Source organism: Asterias rubens, chromosome 1, assembly GCF_902459465.1.
Source record: "Asterias rubens chromosome 1, eAstRub1.3, whole genome shotgun sequence".
Classification (NCBI taxonomy): Eukaryota; Metazoa; Echinodermata; class Asteroidea; order Forcipulatida; family Asteriidae; genus Asterias; species Asterias rubens.
This window is the reverse complement of record NC_047062.1, coordinates 25351004-25359351: the sequence shown is the minus strand read 5'-3', so window position 1 is coordinate 25359351 and position 8348 is coordinate 25351004.

Here is an 8348-nt window from a genome sequence, read left to right as displayed (position 1 = left end):
TTGTATCTTCCAATCAAAATGACAAAGATCTACTTGGATAATATATAAAACAAAATGAATGTTTTTCGTTCGTGCAAGGGTGCAAATATGTTCATTCGTTGAAAGATGAAATGTTCCAATCAACCCGACTACACTTTATTGAATAGAACATTCCATCTTTCAACTCATGAACATATTCGCACCATTGCACTCATAAACATTCTTTATTTGTACAATAACTCGTGCTGTATAGCTAGTTTCAAAAAACGAGTATCTAAAATTTAATTGTTTACCTTCATGAATTGTTGTTATTGATCGATCCTCCCCTTACCCCTGGGGTGGGTTGATTGATTGAAAGAACGAACGAGGCATATTATTTGTGTATTTTACATAAATTGTCTTAAAGGCAGTGGACACTTTTGGTACTTACTCAAATTAATTATTATCATAAAACCTTTCTTGGTAATAACGAGTTATGGGGAGAGGTTGATAGTATGAAACATTTTGAGAAACAGCTCTCTCTGAAGTGACGTAGTTTTTGAGAAAGAAGTAATTTTCCACGTATTTGATTTCGAGACCTCCTCTAGAATTTGAGGTCTCCAAATCAAGCATCTGAAAGCACACAACTTCGTGTGACCATGGTGCGACAAGGGTTTTTTTATTCTGTTATTAATATCCCACAATTCCGACAATCGATTGAGCTCAAATTTTCACAGGTTTGTTATTTTAGGCATATGTTGAGATACATCAACTGTGAAGACTAGTCTGTGACACGTACCAATAGTGTTCAGTGTCTTTGATACATTTTATCGAGACATTCCCACGAAACGAGTTCACAATACTTCGTACAAAATGCATACATTTTTTATATAGAACGTTTGACTTAACTTTCCAAACTACGTAATTTTAATTTTTTTTTTTTTTTTTTTCAAAATTCACTTGGCAAATGTTTTTTTTCCCTCATACTTTTAAAACTTTGCTTGCTTTAAAAACTCTTCTTTTCTAGATTTTCCCAGAGTTGGAATATCTTAAATCGGTTTAGGAAACCAAAAAATTCTGTAAAATTTGCTTGTGACTCAAATTGTGGGAGTGCTTCTGGTTCTATATATTGATACTTTGATAATTGTGAAGCCAAGTACAACTTGCACGCACTCAAGACAATTAATGCAACCAAAACACATCCTAAAGTTGTATTCTTCTTTTGACCAATCTTCATGACATACAAGTACGTCATCAATTTAACCAAATTTACTCATTTTAGGCACGACATGTTTGGACAAGTGTGATGCACACCTGTCCAAACTCAAAATGAAATTGATTAAAAGTACAATATCTTTAACGAAACAGTCACAAACTTCGAATTTTTGAATTTTTTTTTTTTTTCTTCTTTGCATTGCTGTGACAGTAATAATTAACAGTTCTAAATTTCATTGAGGTTTTTTTGACATCAGCTGATGAAAAAAAAATCTAATTTCAGATATAACTTTTATTTCAACTCAAGGGTGGTAAATGTTGTACTTGGCTGTTTTTATAATTTGAAAAATGTTGTCTTAAATTAATTGGTTACCATTCATTAAATGCTGTAGAAAGCACCACTGAACTGTAGAAGCAGCAGAGTTGTGCAAACGTGTGTGCCGGTTGGTGTGGCTAACTACTATCTGGAATGTGTGGCGACCTAATGATCCAAGAGTTAATGGTTGGGTAAGCATTTTATTAAGTGAAATCTTGTTAATGTGGCGCTGGTAGTCTGTCTTATCGGTGTCCTACCTTACATGATTGACAAACTATTTCAACTTTCTCGATCTCCGACAAAACAAATGAAACCTAAGAAAGAAAGGATTTGGTTGCCTGTTGAAGTCTTTGGGGGCCTGTATCGAAAGTGTCAAGGACTGAGGACCATAGCACTTTTTTTCACATTTTTTACCTGATCATTTTGTTATCCTAAGTTGGTACCCGTCTCTCTATACTGTTCCTGTGTAAACAGGTCTACTTTTTGATCAACCTTTTCTACAACCGGACATCCTCTTCTGATCTGAGGGAGACTCTGGACCTGACGGATGACGGAGACTTCTACCCAGATGTTGGTGCGAGGGTCGGAGAAACGAGATTCTGAACATGGCTATTCACATTTCAATCAGGTACTCAGGCTTTTACATTGGTTTCACTTGTGTTAAGAAGTTTTGACTATATCAAAAGGAGATATCAAAGATGACATTGGGATTGTGTAGGAAGTAAACAGGGTGCTTTATTGTAGAAGAAACATCGTCGCTTAGTTCTCAGCCACAGTAGGTTTTACTTACACTCCTTCGTAAGTTAGAATAGTGTTAAGATTTCCGAGTTAGTTAAAACCTCTGTTGAACTGGTTGACGTTAGTTATTCAGTCTATGACGTTAACTATTGGTCTATTTCAGTGACCAATTAACTAGGTTGTTCATTGTAGGTTTTGAGTGGTCAGCTCTATGACAGATTCTACAGTTGGTATGTTAACGACAATCAGTTGAGGAAATGATTTACAAATGATGTTGACCAATAGACATTGCTTTTTTAATACATTTTTCATAAACGTAGTAATTTAGCTGCATTAGGTGTTTTCAATCCTTTAGGGTATTAATTATTGATAATTGTGAACAATTTTTACAACTAGTTAAACCTTTTCCAGCTGAACATGGTGACGACACTCAGGCGTTTTTTTTTTACAAAAACTCACACAATTTGTAAAGTTCAGCCGCAATGTTGTAATCTTGTTTCTCTGATCAGCACATCATCATCTGGGTTGAGGTCTTAGTTATTCAGGCTGTTAAAGTGACAAAACACTTGGTCGTTAATTATTTTGATAAGTTTATGATATTAAACCCGTAGAATTGTTGGGAACAAATGCAAGCTACTAGTATTTGTCAGTATAACAATTGTATTTTGTTTAAGATCTCTTTGAAACAAAACAAATTTTGTGCGATATCCATCAATTATTTTAATTCTTCTATGGTAAACATGAGAATGTCTCAACATGTACAACAGCAAAGTGTACAATGGATCAAAGTAGGTGTTTATTAGCGTATTAGCAGTATTAGTGTAGACTTATTCAGTTAAATAACCTCAGAACAAACATAGTAATTTGTCACATGGCTAGGTAGTTTAAGGAAAAGGGTGCATACACACTAGTCCATTATTAGTGTAGAACTATTAAATAAATAACTTCAAAACTATATTAGTTATTTCTCAATTCGCTTGTTAAATTGATTTTGTTATGAATATTATGCCAAAAAGAAACAGCAGGAATAGGTATTCTAAATAAGATGTCGCTGTGTTACTTTAGTGATGCACTGTTTGCAGAATCACAGATTTACATGAAGTTAATCAGTAGGAGTAGTTGTTGATCCTAGATTTTCAATACTTAATTGGGACTTCATCAGCAGTTTGTAGTTCCGTAGGATTTGAAACTTTGTTGTACTTAAGTTTAGAATTTGTTTAGAGATAGGTTAGGTTTTTTTTAAGAGTTTTTTTTTATCAGTCTAGTTATCCTCCATAAACCCAATGTCATCTACAATATCTCCTGTTATGATACTCAAATGCAATGAAGATGCTAATCTGATGTTTCGTACAACCTCACTTTTGACTTTGAAATTTGACTTTGAAATATGACTTTGTTTGAACATTAAATCACACACACTGTTAAAATGTTGCGATGTTTTAACAAACCAAAACTTATGATTGATTTGATACAAAATTTATGAAGAAGTGTAGTACTTCTAATGCAAGTGAAACCAATACATTCCTGAGTATGCTGTTAATATTGAAAAGAACCTGCGTATTTTAGTTCTGTTTTTGTGCTCGTCACAAAAATTAACAAAATTGTTCAAGTTCAGCCGCCATGTTGGAATCTTGTTTCTCTGATCAGCGCATCATCATCTGGGTTGAAATCTTTGTTATTCTGATGGTACAGGACTCAATCAGTGACGGAGAGGAAACGTCCTTTTTACACTTCAACCAAAATTCAAACTTGACTCCAAGAACTTAGCGACGTGTTTGCCCGAACAGGGGGAGACGTCCGATGGTACACTTGATACAGATTCATCAAACATTTTAACGAGCAACAGAATCCTTTCGACTTATGTTTTGGACTTTAAAAAAAAATCTTTAGTTTGTTTTTGGCTTTGGACTTTAAAAAAAAAACAATCTTTTTAGTTTGTCAATCATGTAAGGCAGGACATTGGTAAAACAGACTATCAATGAAACATTAACTTGATTTAACTTAATAAAATGCTTTCCTTCCATTAATACTTAGATCATTAAGTCGCTTCACTTTCTAGATAGTAGTTGGCCACACCAACTGGCACACACGTTTGCGCAACTCTGCTGCTTCTACAGTTCAGTGGTGCTTAAAAAATCTAAAAAATCCCTTAAAAATTGCCTTTTTTATATAGACTAAGTCAGCCAAAAATATTTCTCGTGCCGTTGTACGGTTCGAAATTAACTGCGTAAAAAGTTTGGCCCTACCCCCCCTATTATTAAAATCATGATCAACCAAGTGCACCCCCTATAGGGGTGCAGAAGAGACTGTATCCCATAGTAATGTACACCAACAATTTAATCAACTAGAAATTTGCACATGACACTTATACAAGGCGTCAAATTCAAATTACCATAAGATTATATTGCTAGGTACATCAAAATGGAATGCAGCCCCTTATTAAAGGTATCGTCTTATAGCTTGTTGTGACTTTAATAACAATAAAATGGAGTCCCATTGTGGACTTAGTCATTTTTTGACCAAAACACTAGCCATTGTTTGTACTTAGTAATTTTTTGAGCAGAAACTCATAGTCAATGTTTGTACTTAGTCTTTTTTTGGACTTGGTCATTTTTTGACAAAACACTTAGTAATTATCGACTTTCTGTGTCCTTTTGTGGACTTAGCCATTGTTTGTACTTAGTAGCAGAAACTCATAGTCAATGTTTGTACTTAGTCTTTTTTTGGACTTGGTCATTTTTTGACAAAACACTTAGTAATTATCGACTTTCTGTGTCCTTTTGTGGACTTAGTCATTTTTTGACCAAAAACACTAGCCATTGTTTGTACTTAGTAATTTTTTGAGCAGAAACTCATAGTCAATGTTTGTACTTAGTAATTTTTTGACAAAAACACTTAGTAATTTTTGACTCTCTGTGTCCCTTTGTGGACTTTCCAAGATTGAGTTTATAAAGTCACAGAACAAGCTATAAGATGCGGCCTTTATAGAAGATACAACATTGGTAGTTACGCTATTGTGAATTTAACTTATAAGTTTAATGCGGGAATTTAGTGAACATGCATTACCTTAAATTTTGGTAAGCATGCAAGTAAACATTCATCTAAATGTCCACTTGGTGTAAAAACTGTTTTGAGATAAACAATAAATAAAGAAATTTGTTTTGAAACGCTGCATGTTTTAGATAATGTTTTTTGTGTCCAAATTTGTGCACTCTATATGCAGTACATGAATACCAATGTTGTACCTTCTTTATAAGTAAGAAATGCAACCTGTAAACCATAAAGGAGTCAAATTTAATTAGATTTGTTTGAAAAGAAACCCAAAAAACGCTTTGATTCTGTAAATATTCTGAAAAAGCACAAACAATTATTTTACAAGTTTGTGGAAACCAAATAGTTAATTTATGTTTTCATGAGACTAGTTTTTTTTTGTAGCCATGTGGACTCCTTTTGGAAAAAACAGGTTACATTTCTTCCTTGGTTGATCATTTATATTTCTTAGCTATGGTTGTCATTTGCCAGCTGATGTTTCTTCTCGGATAAATTCTTAACTGGTTTGGGGGTTTAAGTTGAATTTTGAAACTATACCCATTTTCAATACGTTTAATAAATTCAAGTATGAATTGAAAGCTGTATTTGATTTTACAAATACAATTTTTGAATCGTGGCACTTGACAAGTGCATAAAAAAAAGACATTTTGAAATAATTTCAATGAGGTTTAAGTAATTTTACATCAACTGACACATTTCTAACCATCAATTTAAGCAACTATCAAAATGAATAGTAAGGAAGCAATAGGAGTGCCAAAGCACCCCAAAAACAAAATTTGTTTTAATTAAAACATTCCGGAAACATAACATACAACTTAGTCATAATCAAGTTCTTGAGGTAGGGGTGGGTGGGGGTTAATGTCTAACAGTGTGGATGCACTAAGTGGTGTTATTGTTTTCTTTCTTTGGAAAACATGAGTTTGTTCAAATAAAGTCTTGAAAATTCAAATAAACAATCTAGTCTGTTTGCTTATTATTTTCTGATGAATCATAATATTTGGACAATTATTGGTTCTATGAACGTCTTTGATGATCCCCTATTCCCCTTCTAGGTGTTGATGAACTAATTAAAAGTAACTTTTAGAAAATAATGGTAATTATCAAACACCAGTCTCCTCACTTGGTGTGCCTCAATAAATGCATAAATAACAAACCAGTGAAGCCTTTCTCAGATTCAATTTTTGGGGGTGAAAACAAAATTACCACTTTCCCTAAAACTACATTTTACTTTAAAGGGTGTTTTTCCAACAACATTGTTTTTACATCAACATGACCAGTGCTCTAACGTTTTCAGGGTAATTAATTTGTGTAGTAACTACCAAGTACACCTATTTAAAGATGCTATATCAGATTTTTAACCCAAACATTTTGATAGGTATTTTGATGGGGTTTGAGAAAGTTACAAGCTTTCATTTGAGCCATTGCTCGAAAAAGTCCGCCAATTATTAGTAGCAGTGAAATAAAGTGCTCAAAATTAGTTTTTTTCGGGATCCTGACAATATATCACGTGACCAATTCTTATGTGTTTTATTAGAAACGTTTTTGTTATGGTTCCTGACCATTAAAAGTAAAAGTTTAACTTTTGTTTCGTTAGAGCGGGTGATACTCTTTGAAATACCACTCACTCCAAACAATCTATTTTTTGATGTTTGGGGCCAAAAATCTGACATAGCATCTTTAATAGGATGCATTCAAAATTATAAAGCGAATTTTTTTTTAAACATCCTTTGGGGGGGGGGGGTAGAGTGACATATTATTCATGAACAGTAATTCCATGTTTGCAAGTACAGAAATACAGTGTAATCGTTCCTTTTGGTGAATTAGAATCAGTTGCAAAACTCCAAAAATGCTCATTCACAGTTTTAGGTAATGACCTCAAGGGTAGTTTAGTATCGAATTGAAGATGCTTAGCCTGTAATACAGGCATGATGTTTGGCTCTTGAGGGAAAAGTATGAACATTTCATCAAGAAAAAGGGCTCACCTAAATGAAAGTTTTTAATAGAAATTTATTGAATTCTTCGGAGGCCCCACAAAAAAGAAGAAGTCATAAATAATGTGGGTCTTAAGAGAAAAAAAAAAGTATGAGAGAAATTTTGGCAAATGTGTTGGTATAAATTATTATGGCCCTACAGCTAGTAATAGAAATATACATTTTGGTTGCCTTACAGAACGGTTAAGGCTCGTACCTCAGTGACTGCTGTTGTGGCTGGAAAGACTGCTGAGATGTAGGGAGAGGCAGCATACACTTCTGATGAAAGGAAAACATTCAGATTCCACGAACTCTGAAAAAGAACAAAATTATATTTAGAGTATGGATGTAAATTGGTGTTTAATCATACATAATGAGGGGATATAGAAAGTAAAGTATAAGGGATTGGGAATTCAGGACAGCGTGTTCAGGGGGGGGCCTTTAAATTGTCTCCACATACATGACATGTACAGTACTTCATGTCGTCAAATGTAATTCCCAACACACAAGAAACCAATTCAAAGAAAAATATGTGCGCCCTGTGAGTTTACTCTAAACACTTGCATTGAAGGAATTGGAGAAACAAAAAACGTGTAGTGCAAAGTGTTAGAATTCATCAGCAAAATCGATGTGGGTCAATGTTTCAACAAAAATATCCGTCCCTAACAATATTTTCCTTACTTGTATCGAGCGAGGATTCAGTGGTTTATTCAATTTTAACACAATCTATGTTTCTTCGATTTGTCTTGGGTTATGTATCATTACTAGTATACTAGACATTAGCTGACAATAATTTGACTGTATGGGGTATTGGCAAGACAATGTTGTGTTAGAAACCTCCTCAAATGTCATCTTTTGCATCAACACATGAATCACTTACCTGATTAAGAATATTCTATGAACATCCGAGCAGTTATCATCGTGGAAGTTGCTAAACTTTGATGTCGGTTTTCGATGTAAAATGTTGCAGAAAATCTGCTTTGAACACACGTCGCCTTTGAACACACGATGCCCGCGCTCAGAAACAAAATGGCCGCGGGAGTAAAGGGGTGCACCAACCGTTTCCAGGGGGGTGATTGATCTCGCCGCGCCTTCCCAAC